The sequence below is a fragment of the Quercus robur genome, chromosome 7, assembly GCF_932294415.1.
Source record: "Quercus robur chromosome 7, dhQueRobu3.1, whole genome shotgun sequence".
NCBI lineage: Eukaryota > Viridiplantae > Streptophyta > Magnoliopsida > Fagales > Fagaceae > Quercus > Quercus robur.
In genome coordinates this window covers 28,398,563-28,416,971 of record NC_065540.1, presented here as the reverse complement: position 1 = coordinate 28,416,971, position 18,409 = coordinate 28,398,563, and the positions used below count along the sequence as shown (strand labels likewise).

At 35.6% G+C, this 18,409-nt stretch overlaps 1 protein-coding gene across 2 annotated transcripts in view; it reads right to left on the bottom strand.

The window, feature by feature from the left end:
- The window catches only part of LOC126693017 (pentatricopeptide repeat-containing protein At5g15010, mitochondrial-like), a 30,051-nt gene that overhangs the window by 7,124 nt on the left and 4,518 nt on the right, over positions 1-18,409 (bottom strand). The window contains exon 2 of one of the 2 annotated variants that reach the window (XM_050388869.1): positions 5,220-5,331. The exons of the other annotated variant lie outside the window; for it this stretch is intronic. The gene's annotated coding sequence lies outside the window, so the exon portion shown is untranslated. Of the gene's footprint in view, positions 1-5,219; positions 5,332-18,409 lie in introns of those variants that run through there. 2 annotated transcript variants of the gene reach the window in all.

Sequence of the window (18,409 nt, the reverse complement as noted above, 5' to 3'; positions counted from 1 at the left end):
ATTATAGGTCACCATCCCCTGAGCTTTATCGAAATGACTCTCCCCTAAATGTTGGTATAAACAACACACCCCCTTAAGGTTTCAATAAATGCAACAATTAAGTCCAATCATGATTTTTTTAACATAATATTCCATTTTAAGAAACAAAAAAGTCTCACCCAAACTATAGACGAAATGATATATTTCTATCTTAAGGTTTGAATAAATGATATTCCACTATTGGGGTTTGACAAATGAGTAAGAATCTTTTCCTAAAAAGTAGAATATTATAATAAAGTAGTAATAGTGTGAGAGATTGAGAAAGAACTAATCTATTGCATTTATAGAAACCTCAAAGGGGAGTGTCATACATTTGGAGGGAAGTCACTCCGATCTCAAGGAATGTTAGTTTAATATATATATACACACACACACTAGTTTATGTTCATTGTATATAATACTGTACTAATGCTTGTCTAAAATGCTTATACCTTTAAGAGAAAAATCCAAAATTATTATGAAACAAATACTCAATAGTATAACAAGAAAAAAAAAAGGATATAGTAGAAGATAACAATACACAGACTCAAGAAAAAATGTGTACTTCTTTTGTGAATAATTATTAGTAAAAGCAGCCACAAAAGCTTGAATGGGTCTGCATGTCTTAATATATATACATGCGTGTGTTATTTACCATTAAAAAAAGAGAGAGGGTAAATTATGGGTCACCATCCCTTGAGCTTTATCGAAATGACTCTCCCCTAAATGTTGGTATAAACAACACACCCCCTTAAGGTTTCAATAAATGCAACAATTAAGTCCAATCATGATTTTTTTAACATAATATTCCATTTTAAAAAACAAAAAAGTCCCACCCAAACTATAGAAGAAATGATATATTTCTATCTTAAGGTTTGAATAAATGATATTCCACTATTGGGGTTTGACAAATGAGTAAGAATCTTTTCTTAAAAAGTAGAATATTATAATAAAGTAGTAATAGTGTGAGATATTGAGAAAGAACTAATCTATTGCATTTATAGAAACCTCAAAGGGGAGTGTCATACATTTGGAGGGAAGCCACTCCGATGAATCTCAAGGAATGTTAGTTTAATATATACACACACACTTATGTTCATTGTATATAATATTGTAGTAATGCTTGTCTAAAATGCTTATACCTTTAAGACAAAAATCCAAAATTATTATGAAACAAACACTCAATAGTATAACTAGAAAGAAAAAAAGGATATAGTAGAAGATAACAATACATAGACTCAAGAAAAAAGGTGTACTTCTTTTGAGAATAATTATTAGTAATGCTTCTTTTGAGAATACTGTACTAATGCTTGTCTAAAATGCTTATACCTTTAAGACAAAAATCCAAAATTATTATGAAACAAATACTCAATAGTATAACAAGAAAAAAAAAAAGGATATAGTAGAAGATAGCAATACACAGACTCAAGAAAAAAGGTGTACTTCTTTTGAGAATAATTATTAGTAATGCTTCTTTTGAGAATACTGTACTAATGCTTGTCTAAAATGCTTATACCTTTAAGACAAAAATCCAAAATTATTATGAAACAAATACTCAATAGTATAACAAGAAAAAAAAAAAGGATATAGTAGAAGATAACAATACACAGACACAAGAAAAAAGGTGTACTTCTTTTGAAAATAATTATTAGTAAAAGCAGCCACAAAAGCTTGATTGGGTCTGCATGTCTTAATATATATACATGCGTGTGTTATTTACCATTAAAAAAAGAGAGAGGGTAAATTATAGGTCACCATCCCTTGAGCTTTATCGAAATGACTCTCCCCTAAATGTTGGTACAAACAACACACCCCCTTAAGGTTTCAATAAATGCAACAATTAAGTCCAATCTTGATTTTTTTAACATAATATTCCATTTTAAAAAACAAAAAAGTCCCACCCAAACTATAGACGAAATGATATATTTCTATCTTAAGGTTTGAATAAATGATATTCCACTATTGGGGTTTGACAAATGAGTAAGAATCTTTTCTTAAAAAGTAGAATATTATAATAAAGTAGTAATAGTGTGAGAGATTGAGAAAGAACTAATCTATTGCATTTATAGAAACCTCAAAGGGGAGTGTCATACATTTGGAGGGTAGTCACTCCGATGAATCTCAAGGAATGTTAGTTTAATATATATACACACACACACTAGTGTATGTTCATTGTATATAATATTGTAGTAATGCTTGTCTAAAATGCTTATACCTTTGAGGCAAAAATCCAAAATTATTATGAAACAAACACTCAATAGTATAACTAGAAAGAAAAAAAGGATATAGTAGAAGATAACAATACACAGACTCAAGAAAAAAGGTGTACTTCTTTTGAGAATAATTATTAGTAATTCTTCTTTTGATAATACTGTACTAATGCTTGTCTAAAATGCTTATACCTTTAAGTCAAAAATCCAAAATTATTATGAAACAAATACTCAATAGTATAACAAGAAAAAAAAAGGATATAGTAGAAGATAACAATAAACAGACTCAAGAAAAAAGGTGTACTTCTTTTGAGAATAATTATTAGTAAAAGCAGCCACAAAAGCTTGAATGGGTCTGCATGTCTTAATATATATACATGCGTGTGTTATTTACCATTAAAAAAAGGGAGAGGGTAAATTATAGGTCACCATCCCCTGAGCTTTATCGAAATGACTCTCCCCTAAATGTTGGTATAAACAACACACCCCCTTAAGGTTTCAATAAATGCAACAATTAAGTCCAATCATGATTTTTTTAACATAATATTCCATTTTAAGAAACAAAAAAGTCCCACCCAAACTATAGACGAAATGATATATTTCTATCGTAAGGTTTGAATAAATGATATTCCACTATTGGGGTTTGACAAATGAGTAAGAATCTTTTCTTAAAAAGTAGAATATTATAATAAAGTAGTAATAGTGTGAGAGATTGAGAAAGAACTAATCTATTGCATTTATAGAAACCTCAAAGGGGAGTGTCATACATTTGGAGGGAAGTCACTCCGATCTCAAGGAATGTTAGTTTAATATATATATACACACACACACTAGTTTGTGTTCATTGTATATAATACTGTACTAATGCTTGTCTAAAATGCTTATACCTTTAAGACAAAAATCCAAAATTATTATGAAACAAATACTCAATAGTATAACAAGAAAAAAAAAGGATATAGTAGAAGATAACAATAAACAGACTCAAGAAAAAATGTGTACTTCTTTTGAGAATAATTATTAGTAAAAGCAGCCACAAAAGCTTGAATGGGTCTGCATGTCTTAATACATGCGTGTGTTATTTACCATTAAAAAAAGAGAGAGGGTAAATTATAGGTCACCATCCCTTGAGCTTTATCGAAATGACTCTCCCCTAAATGTTGGTAGAAACAACACACCCCCTTAAGGTCTCAATAAATGCAACAATTAAGTCCAATCTTGATTTTTTTAACATAATATTCCATTTTAAGAAACAAAAAAGTCCCACCCAAACTATAGACGAAATGATATATTTCTATCTTAAGGTTTGAATAAATGATATTCCACTGTTGGGGTTTGACAAATGAGTAAGAATCTTTTCTTAAAAAGTAGAATATTATAATAAAGTAGTAATAGTGTGAGAGATTGAGAAAGAACTAATCTATTGCATTTATAGAAACCTCAAAGGGGAGTGTCATACATTTGGAGGGAAGTCACTCCGATGAATCTCAAGGAATGTTAGTTTAATATATATATACACACACACACTAGTTTATGTTCATTGTATATAATATTGTAGTAATGCTTGTCTAAAATGCTTATACCTTTAAGACAAAAATCCAAAATTATTATGAAACAAATACTCAATAGTATAACTAGAAAGAAAAAAAGGATATAGTAGAAGAGAACAATACACAGACTCAAGAAAAAAGGTGTACTTCTTTTCAGAATAATTATTAGTAATGCTTCTTTTGAGACTACTGTACTAATGCTTGTCTAAAATGCTTATACCTTTAAGACAAAAATCCAAAATTATTTTGAAACAAATACTCAATAGTATAACAAGGAAAAAAAAAAGGATATAGTAGAAGATAACAATACACAGACTCAAGAAAAAAGGTGTACTTCTTTTGAGAATAATTATTAGTAAAAGCAGCCACAAAAGCTTGAATGGGTCTGCATGTCTTAATATATATACATGCGTGTGTTATTTACCATTAAAAAAAGAGAGGGTAAATTATATGTCACCATCCCTTGAGCTTTATCGAAATGATTCTCCCCTAAATGTTGGTATAAACAACACACCCCCTTAAGGTGTCAATAAATGCAACAATTAAGTCCAATCATGATTTTTTTAACATAATATTCCATTTTAAAAAACAAAAAAGTCCCACCCAAACTATAGACAAAATGTTATATTTCTATCTTAAGGTTTGAATAAATGATATTCCACTATTGGGGTTTGACAAATGAGTAAGAATCTTTTCTTAAAAATTAGAATATTATAATAAAGTAGTAATAGTGTGAGAGATTGAGAAAGAACTAATCTATTGCATTTATAGAAACCTCAAAGGGGAGTGTCATACATTTGGAGGGAAGTCACTCCGATGAATCTCAAGGAATGTTAGTTTAATATATATATACACACACACACTAGTTTATGTTCATTGTATATAATATTGTAGTAATGCTTGTCTAAAATGCTTATACCTTTAAGACAAAAATCCAAAATTATTATGAAAGAAATACTCAATAGTATAACTAGAATGAAAAATAGGATATAGTAGAAGATAACAATACACAGACTCAAGAAAAAAGGTGTACTTCTTTTGAGAATAATTATAGTAAAAGCAGCCACAAAAGCTTGAATGGGTCTGCATGTCTTAATATATATATGTGTGTGTCCTTTGTAACTGTTTTTTCAGTTTCTAAACATCTCCAAAATGTTCTGAAATTTAATACCTTGACCTAAGTGCAGTAGAGAGTATTGCTAAGCATGGAATCTTTCAACAGACATCTAGTGACAGAATGTACTCAAAACAAATTGTAACATTGAAGCAACAGGATCATCAATAATAAAATTTAGGAGACTAATGGTAATGGCAGCTAACCAGCTAATTGACTACAAAAAATTATGTTAGAATAACATTTAAATGATTAAACTTTTGGGACAGATGGTATTTTATTATGATATCAAAGCAAGTAGTTTTGAGTTTGAACCATGTCTCTGCTTTACCTCCCTTTAAAACGTTAAAAATTCACTGAGAGCCTTGTAGCTCAATGGCACAGCCTATTCTCCTTTATTGGGACAACATGGGGTTCGAATACCCCCTCCCCATCATTGTAACTATAGAATTATCAAAACAAAAAAAAAAAAAAAAAAAAAAAAAAAAAAAAAAACAAAAAAAGTTAAAATTCCATGTGTTGGATGTCACTTATTGAGCAGAGTTTGAACCCTCCATGAGTGAGAGCGTAAGAATAATCTAAGTGATTTAAAGTCGCCAATCCTAATCAGCTTAAGTGATGCAAAAAGTAAATAGTTTAAGGAAAATGATGATTAAGTACCAAAAAATTCAAGATTTGTGGTATAGTTTTGATGTGACACTTTCTTGCACCTTTCACAGGCTACTTTAGTTATTTTTTAGTTTTAGAATTAAGTTTCTTTAGGTTCTTTAGATTTTAAAGTTGTTGATTTAGTTTTAATAAAATATTTACTAAAATAGGAGTAGTTTGGTAATTTCTAGATTTCTTGGAATGAGTTATAATAGGCTGTACTAGAGGCCCAAGAGTCTTATTTTATGTTTTGAATCATTTTTCTATTTAGTGTAGAAGTTCTTAATTACTTTTCTTTATTATTAGGAGTCCTAGTTTTTCCAGAAAAAGATTAATATAAGAGTGCTAGTCCATCTAGGAAGGCTATATAAATGTTTTATTATAGTCAATAACATTTGAGATTGAATCCTTTCCCTTGGAAGATTGAATCCTTTCCCTTGGAAAATTATATGGAGATCAAAGGCCCCTCTGAGAGTAGCCTTTTTTGAATGGACTGCCTCAGAGAGTAACCTTTTTTGAAAGGACTGCAACTTTGGGTAAATTTTTGACAATTGACAATTTAAGGAAAAGAAAGTTAAGGATTTCAAATTGGTGTCGTGTGCAAATGTAATGGTGAATCTGTTGATCACCTTTTACTACATTACCCTATTGCTTTAGATTTATGGTCCATGATTTTGGGTTTGTTTGGAGTTTATTGGGTGATGCCAAGATCTGATGTTGAGCTTTTAGCTTGCTGGCAAGGTCAGTTCAGTCGTCATCGGAATGGTCATATTTGGATGGTTATCCCCCATTGCTTGATGTGGTGCATTTGGAGGGAAAGGAATGTAAGGATTTTTGAAGATATCAAAAGTTCTATGCCTGATCTCAAGTTGTTCTTTTTCAAAACTTTTTTGGACTAGCTGTCAGCCTCGAGGAACCTTTCTTTGTTTTCTATTGTTGATTTATTAGATTTATGCAATTTTTGTAACTAATTATTTGCCCCAGTATACTTCCTTGGGTGATTCGTTTTTCTGATTTATATATTTTTATTACTTTAAAAAAAAAATTCGTGATTAAATTTAATAAAATTCGAGCAGCTATTTTAAGTTTTTAGGGTGGATTGCCTTCTCTTCCTTAGTGTGGTTACTTAGGAAATGTAGGTTTCTTTGTTTCTTTTTTCCTCATTCTATTCACTGTTTTAACACCAAATAGCCATCAAACCCATTCAAGATCCAATCGTTTTTATTACATTGTTTATTAAAAGAGAACTGATACAAGGGGATCCACTCTCCCCTCTGATTGTTTATCTTGGTTATAAAAATATTGACTCGGATGATTTATAGAGAAGTAGACAGTGGTTTCATTGTTGGGTTCAAGGTTGGAAGAGAATATAGAGAGGTTTTAGAGATTTCCCATCTTCTCTTCGCTGAAAACACAATGTTTGTGATGCCTCCCAAGAGAAATTTAGTGATCTTTGGTTTGTTCTTTGTTTTGAGACAATGTCAGGTTTAAAAGTTAATATAAATAAATGCGAGCTGGGTCTAGTAAGCGATGTGATTAGGCTTTTTCTTTCAAGGCTTAAGTTGTGTGGAATATAATTATTTATAGGGTGGAGAGAGGGCTCTCGGAATAAAGAAGTTGTACCCATGTAAAGGGGGAAGAATCAAACTAGTTAAGAGTACATTATCTTCTATTTACAAATATTTTACGTCTATTTACAATGCCCAATGCCCAATCTTGTTGCTAATAGATTTAAAAGGTTTAATTGGATTTTATGTGGGACAGAACATGGGAGATGACGTAGGATAGAAGCCTTAATGGGCTTTGATACCAATTTTGATGTAGGACCTTTAGGAATTCAACTCTAAATTAGATTTCATGATGAGATCTTGAAGGATTCTTGAAGAAGGTTGATGTTTAAAATATTAGCTACTGACAAGATTGGATCTTGAATATGCTTGATGAATGTTTGGTCTTATAAAAGTGAATAGAATGAGAAATAAAGAAAGATAAACACTGGGAAATCTCATGTGGATGATAAATTAATGTAAGTTGTAATCATCAAATCGGCTTAACTTAATCAAATGATGATTAATCTGCATAATTAAGAAAGGAGTCTAAAAGAATTTTTCACTAATAACAAAGGAAAAGTACTCAAGGTCTTCAAAACCAAATAGGAAAAGTGCTCAAAATAAAAAATAAGACTCATAGGCCTTTAATTTAGCCACCGACAACCCATTCTAGATTTCCAGAAATTACCACATTGCCTTATTCTTGAAAAACTTTTTTATTATAGGTAAATTTTTTTTATTGAAATGAGTGAAAACAGACATATAGTTAACTATAGAATTATCAACTGGAAAAATATATACTTAATTTATAGACTTTATGAAGGAATAAATAAAGTTGATATCATTGAGACCCAATACAAATGACCATCCCATAAAGAGAACTAATGAAGGATTCTTGAATTTGAGATTTCATGCACTCCGCATCTTCAAATGTATGCTGATTTCTCTCTCTCCATATAGTCCACATCAAACATAAAGGAATAAGATTCTAGATATTTGAAATAGGTCCCCTAATCCCACTCATATAACAAATCAAGAACCTTCTCCTATAATACCCACTAAACCCCAAACATCCTAAATATCATACTCCAAAATTCAAAGGCCACACTACAATGAATCAAGAGGTGGTCCACAATCTCCCTGCTACAACGGCACATACAACACCAACTCACCATTGTGTAAACCCTCTTGATGAGGTTCTCACAAGTAAGAATAAAATAAGACTCAAATAAAACTAATCCAACAACAAATAAAGAATAAAATAAGACTCAATTGAACTTAGACATACTAAGCAAGGACCCAAGAGAGCTCTCCATCAGAAGCATTCCAAATTAGTGCTTGAGCACCAGCTGTCACTTACCTCCTTTAAGTCTTCAGAGAGCTACCAGTTTCGTTCCCCATCATCAAGAGGCCACCAATTTTCATTTATTGTGGAATAGGGGATGGAATTTTCCCTACTGAAAGAGGGTGGCTTGGGTAATCATAAACTAAGTTCCTTTAACAAGCTCTTCTAGGAAAATGGTTTTGGAGATTTGGACTTGTGAGGGGGCAGCTTTGGAGATGTATTATTTAAGCAAAATATGGAGAAGATGGAGAGGTAGACAATTGGGAGGATTAGGGATTGCATTGGATGAGTTTATGGAAGAGTATTATGGGATGGTGGGAACCTTTCTCTAATCAGCTTCAATTCATCACTAGAGATGGTACATCTTAAGTTAGGTTTTGGTCAGACTTATGGAGTGCAGATCATTATCTGAAAGATCATTTCCTTCATTGGTTTAGTTTCTTGGTGGACAAGAACTCTTCAGTTGCTTCTTATCAAGGCAACCCATTGACTAGTGAATGCAATACTGGAATCCTTAATTAAGTAGGCCATTTCAAGATTGTGAATTAGAATCAAAGGGAAGTCTTTTCGATTTAGCTATATTCTAATTTCCCTTCTAATCAAGGAAAGAATCAAGGTCTTGGAGGGCAACCAAAAATGGAAGATTTGAAGTTTGTTCATATTATAATGTTTTGATGGACACCACAAGAACTTCATTGCCTTGGTGGAGCATTGTGGGAGTAAAGGAACAAGAAAGGCTGCATTTTTGGCATGGACAACAACATTGAGGAAGATATTGACTATCGATAATCTCAAAAAACAAAATATCATGATTATTGATTGGTGTTGCATGTGCCAGGCTTGAGGAGAATTGGTTGATCACTTATTACTCTGTTGTCTAGTGACTACAAATGTCTAGTCTTTTGTGTTTGTGTTGTTTGAGATATTCTGACGTTGAAGACTATGATTGAGATGTTCGAGTGTTGGCAAGGAAGATTTCATAATCATAGAAATTCAAAATTTGGAAGGTTCCTTTGAGTGTAATGTGGAAGATTTGGAAAAATTTGATGAAATTGAGTGCCTTAATCATGTTGTCAAACCTTCTTTGTTGAGGTCCTTGTATAATTTGATGTTTGCTTCGGGCTGCATTCCCCCAATGTCTTTTTCTTGATCTTTTAGAGCTTTGGAATATGAAACCCTAATTCTTAGGAATGTTTTGGTACGCATCTTGTGCACGTGAACCATTTCCTCTTTTGGATAAATTATTTTTTACTAATAAAAAATAGGATTTTAGTAGTTAAAGTTACCACATTTGGAGTCCTAGCCCTATTAAAGTTAGAAGTTACCAATAACCTCTATACATTGTGAAGTCATTGTTTGATGCAGCCATGAAATACCTATTGTTGTGGAAGCAGTTTCTAGCAATGTTGTTTTGTAATGTGTGGATTCACATGGAAGAATTGGTACTTTTGAGGTGAAAATAGCCAAATACCACGTTTTGGCAAAATTTATGGTAAACTAGCACTGTTTCAGAAATATTTAGCAATGTACCATTTTTTTAGTGCTCGAGTTTTACAAAATCGAGTTCTAAATAGTACTCGAGTTCCTAAGTGAGTCACCAGTATGGCACTACTGACCTGGAATCTATGTAATTAAAAAAATAATGTGGTACTCGATATTACAGAAATCGAGTACTTCTTTATAGTACTCGATTTTACTAAAGTTGAGTAGCATCTTTTTTTTTTTTTTTTTGGTACAAAACTTTTAAAAGTACAAAAAGTGGTGCGGCCTCAAATACTGAGTTTGAAAGTTTTGTTTTGGGCCTAAACAATTGACGTTTATGTCCATTTCTACAACTTATCCATCAATTCAGACACTCTTATTCCAACTTCCAAAGCACCATAAACCAAAAACAGTACTCTAATAAATAAAAAGTTACACTTTATTAGCTTAAAGTAACATAGTCATGGTATTTTGTTTTTTTTATTTTATTAGAGTGCTGTTTTTGGTTTATGGTGCTTTGGAAGTTGGAATATGAGTGTTTGAATTGATGGATAAGTTGTGGGAATGGACATAAACACCAGTTGTTTAGGTATTTTAATTTTTTTATTAGAGTACTCTTTTTGGTTTATGGTGCTTTGGAAGTTGGAATAGGAGTATCTGAATTGATGGATAAGTTGTGGGAATGGACATAAATGCCGGCCAAAATGGCCCACTAGCATTAATTTTTGAAATATTTAGCAACAGAGCACTGTTTCGGAAATAATTAGGGAAATACCACTTTTTTTGGTACTCGAGCTTGGTGAGCTCGAGTACCATGTTTTTTTAATCCACCGTCGGCCCATATTCAAGGAGCCCTATAGTGGTGTTTTTAAACCCTATAGTGGCGTTTTTAAACCCTATAGTGACGTTTTTGGGCCCTATAGCGGCGTTTTTAAGCCCCCATACCAGGTTAAGGGGCCCTATAGTGACGTTTTCGGGCCCTATAGTGGCGTTTTCCTGCAAAAATTTTTTTATAAGTCCCCATAACAGGTTAAGGGGCCCTATAGTGGCGTTTTTAAGCCCTATAGTGACGTTTTTGGACCCTATAGCGGCGTTTTCCTGTAAAAAATTTTTATAAGTCCCCATAACAGGTTCAAGGGGCCCTATAGTGGCGTTTTTAAGCCCTATAGTGGCGTTTTCGGGCTCTATAGCGGCGTTTTTTTTTTTTTGAGAAGATGTTTGACCAATGAAAAGATGGTACTCGAGCTCACCATGCTCGAGTACCAGAAAAAGTGGTATTTCCCTAATTATTTTCGAAACAGTGCTCTGTTGTTAAATATTTCAAAAATTAATGCTAATGGGCCATTTTGGCCCATAAATGCCAGATGTTTAGGCCCAAAACAAAACTTTCAAATTCAGTATTTGAGACCGCACCACTTTTTGTACTTTTTAAAAGTTTTGTATGAAACAAAAAAGAAAAAGAAAAACAAGGTACTCGACTTTAGTCAGATTGAGTACTATAAAGAAGTACTCGATTTCCATAATATCAAGTACCACATTACTTTTTTAATTATACAGATTCTAGGTCAGCAGTGCCATGCTAGCAACTCACTTAGGAACTCGAGTACTATTTAGAACTTGATTTTGTGAAACTCGAGTACTAAAAAAGTGGTAGATTGTTAAATATTTTCAAAACAGTGCTACTTTGCCACAAATTTTGCCAAAACGTGATATTTGGCTATTTTCACCGTACTTTTAATGTAAGTATGGGAATTGAAACATTGTGCATGGCAAGAACATCCAAGAAGCATGGGCATGGACGTGGACACTAACACAACATGACACAAGACATCATGACATGGCAATGCTTGAAAAACTAGGACAAACACATCAGGGACACGAAAATAAATAAATAAATTAATATATATATATATATATCTTTAGTTATATTTTATGTTTATTTTAGATTTTAAAAATAAGTAATAGCCATCAATAAATTTAAAAACATTTTTTTTTATAGGTAATAAAACTTTTATTCAAAAATATTGAGCATCATGTTAACGATGGTGAACATTCTGATCCGGAGAAAATATAGTAGGTTCAAAAACTTAATCTAATAGAGTGTAAGAAATCAGAAATAGAAATACAATTCGTAAAACCCCAAACATGCGCCCACATAAACAAAGTACCGAAGAAAAGAGCTTTTAAAAGATCTAAGGTTCTCTCATTGTCTTCAAAGATGCGTGTATTATGTTCCGTCCAAACCAGCCACATTAAACATGCCGAGGCCATATTCCATATGGTTGACAAATGCTTTCCAAACCAATTTCTCCAAGCAAAGAGGAGAGAGCTAACTGTCTTCGGCATTACCCAATGGATCCCAAAAACCTCGAAAATTGCATTCCATAATGCATGAGAAAACTTATAGTGAAGAAGAAGATGATCCACAGTTTTCTCTTCACAAAAACACAAACAACACCTATTAACCAAGAACTGACCTCTCTTAACTAGATTATCAATAGTGAGTATCCCATCCCTACCTGCTATCCATAAGAAGAAAGACACCCGTTTAGGAACCTTTGCACACCAAATACACTCCCAAGGAAAAACCTCATTGTAGGGACCAGACAACAACTTATAGTAAGAGTGCACATCAAACACCTCCTTCTTAGTCAACCTCCAAGTCAAAGTGTCATCCCCTTCACCCCTCAGCATATGGGAATACAGAAACTCAATGAAAGAACAAATGTTTTCCTACTCCTAATCCTCTAGAGCTCGACGGAAATGAAAATCCTAGCTCCTACTTCCCCCTTCTGAGGCAGATACAATGAGGTCAGAAATCCAAGCCTCTTTAAATCGAGAACGAGTAAACAGATCAGGAAAAAGTCCTTTAAAGGATTACTCCCACACCAAGGATCATGTCAGAAACTAATACGGTCACCCTCCCCTACATTATACACTACCTATCCAAAGAACTTCTCTGCTCCTTCTCTAATGCTCTTCCACATCCCACACCCATGAGTATCTCTTACAATTCTAGTGCACCAGCCCCCTCTAGCCTCACCACATTTGGTTTCTATAACTTAACACCATAACCTATTACCTTCCTTCCCAAAACGCCATAACCGCTTACCAAGAAAAGCTTGGTTAAACAACCCAACCCTCCGAATCCCCAAGCCACCATCCTCCACCGGCAAACAAACCTTCTCCCAAGCAACCACGGATATTTAAAAACATCCTCGGAGGCTCCCCAAAGGAAATTCCTCCGAATCCTTTCTAGTCTAGCTACCACCGCTTTGAGAATAGTAAACAAGGATAAAAAATAGGTGGGAAGACTAGAGAAGGTACTCCTTAATAAAGTAAGTCTACCACCTTTCGACAGATATAGACGTTTCTAGCCAGAGAGCCGCCTCTCCATCTTTTCTATAATAGGGTTCCATATCGATGAGTCCTTATAATGAGCCCCAAGTGGCATTCCCAAATAAGTCATGGGCAAGCTACCCACCCTACAACATAAAACACGGGCCAAGACATTCAAATTCTCAACACCACACACCAGCACAATCTCACTCTTACCATTGTTGACTCTCAAGTCCGTAATAGCTTCAAAAAAAATCAATACCATCCGAATGTATAGTAACTGTTCTCTCAAGGCATCACAAAACAAAATGATGTCATCAGCAAAAAGAATGTGAGAAATTTTCAAACCTCGTCTATGAGACCCTGCTTGAAAACCACAAAGAAAACCACCATCTTCCGTTCTCTTCAACAACCTACTCAACACCTCCATAATCAAGAGAAATAACAATGAAGACAGGGGGTCTCCTTGGTGGATACCATGAGAACTACCAAAAAAACCCGTAGGAGGTTCACCAGAACTGAGAATCTAATTGTGGAAATACATGCCCTAATCCATCTCCCCCACCTCTTCCCAAAACCCATCCTCTTCACAGATAAAATAAGGCATTCCAATTCACATGGTCATATGCCTTCTCAATGTCCAGCTTAACAATGACCCTAGGGATTCCACTCTTCAATCTACTATCCAAGCATTCGTTGGCAATTAGAACCGAATCTAGGATTTGCCTCCCCACAACAAAAGAATTCTGAGAAGCGGATATCAACTTATCTAAAACCCCGCAAAGTCTATGTGCCAACACCTAGGGGTGTCAAATGGTGGGTTTGGGGTGAGCATAATTAGGTTGGGTATATAAAACTCATTTATCCATTAAAACTCATTTATCCATTAAAACTCATTTAACTAATTGCTTCTGACCCAAATCCAACCCAACCCAATTATTATGGGTAAACCCTAACTCACCCAATTACCCAATTATCAAAATTATCAAAATGTCATTAAAGTGAAAACCCAACACTTTCTTGGATTCCTTTTTCCCACTCTAACTTTCCCAAGAAATTTCCAATCTCTTCGATCAATTTCTTGGCCTCCTCAAGATCACTACTTTCGCATTCAATCTCATAAAGAGTCCCAAACCCTCAAATTTCCTTTCTCAATGTTTTCAACTCTGAACCTCCCCACCGCCGCACCTCTCTATTCCTCGTCGGAAACCAGATTCACCTCTTCCAAACGGTTAATCAAGGCATATCCTGCCACAGCGACTGAGGCAAGGCCGTATTCCTCGTCGGCGTCGGTGCATTCGGCGAGTCTGTGCGAGGTGCTTAGAGTGGAGCGAACGGCTTCGTTGATGGAGATCAAGATGGCGTATCGGAGCTTGGCCAAGATGTACCATCCAGATGCCATGATCCAACAACACCACCAAGATGAAGACAAGCCAGAAATCGAGTCAGACTCCGAATTGAACGGCAGATATTTCATAGAGATTCACAACATGTACGCAACGCTCTCCGATCCGGTAGCGTGTGCGCTCTACGACCTCTCCTTGGGGAACACCACTTCCCAGTTCAGCAACTAGAGGGGACCGTTTGGGTTTGGCATCAGATTCGTTGTCAAACGGGTGGTCTTTGTGTTGCTGTGTTTGTTGTGCCTCATTGTTCTTTGTGAGAGCTAGAGAGAGAAAGAGAGAGAGCAAGCAAGAGGAGAGAGAGAAGTGTTTGGAGGCCGAGAAAATGAAAACATTGAAACGTCTGAGGTTTTTTTTTTTTTTTTTTTTAATCGGAAGGGCTGGGCTGAATTGAGGAATATTTTTTTTTGGTTAAATGGGTCTCAATGGGTTTTTAGTTAAAACCCAATAATTATTGGGTCTAATTGGTTTGATGCCCATTTAATCCAACTAATAATTGGGTGGGTTTAGGTTCAATTAGAGTGAGTGAGTTTGAGCTTACTTTGCTACCCCTTCCAACACCTTAGCCAAAAGTTTATACAGGCTACCCACAAGACTTATAGGACGAAAGTCTTTAATATTGATTGCATTGACTTTCTTAGGGATCAAACATAGAAAAGTGGGATTGAGAGACTTCTCAAACATACACTAACTATGAAAATCCACGAAAAAAGCCATAATATCCTGTTCTAGTACACTCCAACATTTTTGGAAGAATGCCATAGTAAAACCATCTGGACTAGGTGCCTTATCACCTTCCACCTCCATAAAAGCCTCTAGAATCTCCTCCTTCTCAAACTCCCTCTCCAAAGAGTACCTCTCATCTTCGTCTAAACATGCAAAGTCTAAACCATCAATAGTAGGCCTCCAAGATTCCGACTCCTGATATAATTTCTTATAAAAATCCACTACCTGATTCGTAATTTCAGACTCATCCTCATAGAGAACCCCCTCAACCTCCACCACCCTAATCTGATTGGTTTGCCCATGAGAGTTGGCGAGTTTATGAAAAAACCAAGTGTTATTATCACCTTCTTTAATAAACAGCGCCTTAGATTTTTGCCTCTAGGAAATCTCTTCCAAAGAAGCCAAAAGATCGATATCGGATTTATCCACCACTCTTCTGTCTCTGTCCACTTGGGTTAAAACTTGCATCTCCTCTTTCATATCAATGTCTAAGAGTTTAGTCATCAAGCATTTTTTCCTAAAAGAAACATCCCAAAAACATGCTTGTTCCAGTGGTTCAAGTCCCCTTTGAGAGCCTTCAGTTTACATGCTAGAATATAACTAGGAGGTCACAAAAAAGAATAACTACTCCACCATTGACGCACCATATCCACAAAGCCCTCTACCTTTAACCACATATTTTTAAATTTGAAAGGACTCCTCCCCCTAGACATCCCTCCTGCTTCCAAGAGTAGAGGTCAGTGATTAGACACCACCCTAGGAAGAATTCTTTGGGTCACATCTAAGAAATGATCCTCCCAATCCACAGACACTAGCACTCTATCAATTCTGGACTTGGAGGGTCTATCAGAGTCGCGAAACCACGTGAACTCCGCTCCTTCCAAAGGCAAATCAACTAAAGAGTGTTTCACAATAAAATCCGAGAATTTAAACATGGCTAGGCTGAACGGATATTTAATAATATTGAAATCACCAAACAAACACCAAGCCAAGAGCCACCGTGATCTCACAATGTCTAACTCTGCCCATAATACATCCCTAAGGCTTCCATTGGTCGGTCCATAAACCCCTAAACAGATCCATTCAAAACCATCTGCCACACCCTTCAAAAAGATGGAAACTAAAAACTTTCCAACCATAAAGTCAACTTGCTCAAATACCCTCTTATCCCACATGAAAAGTATACCCCTGACTGTATTGATGGCCTCTAAAGCCACCCAGGCTACAAAAGGACTGCCCTAGAGACTTTTTACCATGTTAGAGCTGGTATTGTCTAGTTTAGTTTCTTGAAGGCAAACTATATCACATTTCCACTCTTTTAGAAGATTTGTCACAACTAGTCTTTTATGAGGATTATTCAATTCCCTCACATTCCAAGACAGAAGCTTCAAATTCATGGATAAACAGACAAACCCAACCCCAGAGGCTTTCAATCTGCCTCTGGTATATCTACCAGACTGCCCCTCATAATTAACAGTGGAAATCAAAATTTTTAACTCCCTCATACCTTTTTGGCTTGAGATACCTACCCGACGAGTGTTGACAATAGTAGCTTGTTTCTCCCACCCTTTCTCCAATTTTTTAAAGAAATCAATACATTGCCTCTCACAACAAGCAATCGGGAATCCCACAAAACTACCAAAACCTTTAATCATCGTACTCACCCATTCCGAAGGCTCCAGTTCATCCTCTAAAAAAGATCCATCTGTTTTGCAATCCTTGGTGGCAAGGTTGAGTCCACCATTAGGATCCCACAATGCTAGAGGAGTAACATCCATCAAATTATAGTCCTCCCCACCTTTACCCGAGGCCAAAGAAACATCCCATATCAACTTAGGAGTCACACTCTCGTTTATATCAAGACCCATCTTGGATAAAGGGGAAAAATGGTTATAGCCCAGCAAATGGTGCTGCCGAAACACCTCTTCAGAGAGTGAAAAAGCTAAGGGAGTACCTTCGCCTGGTCAAACGACCTCCGAGACAGTATCGGTAAAGTCAACGACCCATACCATCATCAGGGTTCGGCGGCAACACCACATCAGCAGCATGGGTACCCGACTCTGCACCAGGTAGATCAACCTTCGAAACTCCAACATGATGGTTATCGGGACACAAAACTGCACCGGAGGAGTGAGCCTTGCCATTGTCGGAGCCCAAGTTCTCCTTCGCTTCTTCCTTATGGGTACCCGACCCTTCCCCAATCTCCCACGAACTTGTCCAAACGATCTTCACACGAGGCACCCATAGCTGGAGCTTTGGGTTGAACGAGAGTAGTGGACTCAGTCTCAGGTGTGGCTACGAGTTGAGATTTAATAAGAGCAAGCCCACTCTTGTTGGGCTGTGTTTTATTAGCCCACGCGACGACCCGCTTGCCTGGATCCACCAAATCCACAGAGATTTTCAAGGAAAAATGGGCCTGGGTCCACTTCACAATAGTTGAGCGTATCGGCCTGCCATTCTTTAAAGTAGAAGTGAAATTTGACTTTTTTTTTTTTTTTTTTTTTTTAATCAAATCCCTCAAAAGTCTCTCTTTGATTAAAAACGTCAGCCAATTTTGGAAACTGTTTCTCATAACGTGAATCACTCCCTACATTCTTGTGGTCATTTAATTTTTTCCAAACTTGAGACCTTTGATTGCCGATGGATTTTTCAAACCCACCACCCAACTTAACTCCCTCTAGAACCCATACACAGCCACGACGTGAACCGTTGTGGTACTCAAAAGATTTCCACAAACAAACCACCTTTGTTCGATTTGCTGGTAATCTCTAAGACTTTAGAACACTCACGTAGCCGTTTGAAGAAGTGTTTGCTAAAATTCCAACGTTTTAAATCTGCTAAACAAGTAATGATCCAATCTAAACCCACCCTTCCCACCCAGATAAAGCCATGGAACTTACCCCGGCATTCATGAATAGCATAAGAATCTACTCTTCCACCCTCAAAAACCAAAGAAAAAGCTTTTGAATCAATATGAAAGAAAGCTGCATTCCTTTCTACGGTTCTACCCCCCATGAGGTCTAGGCT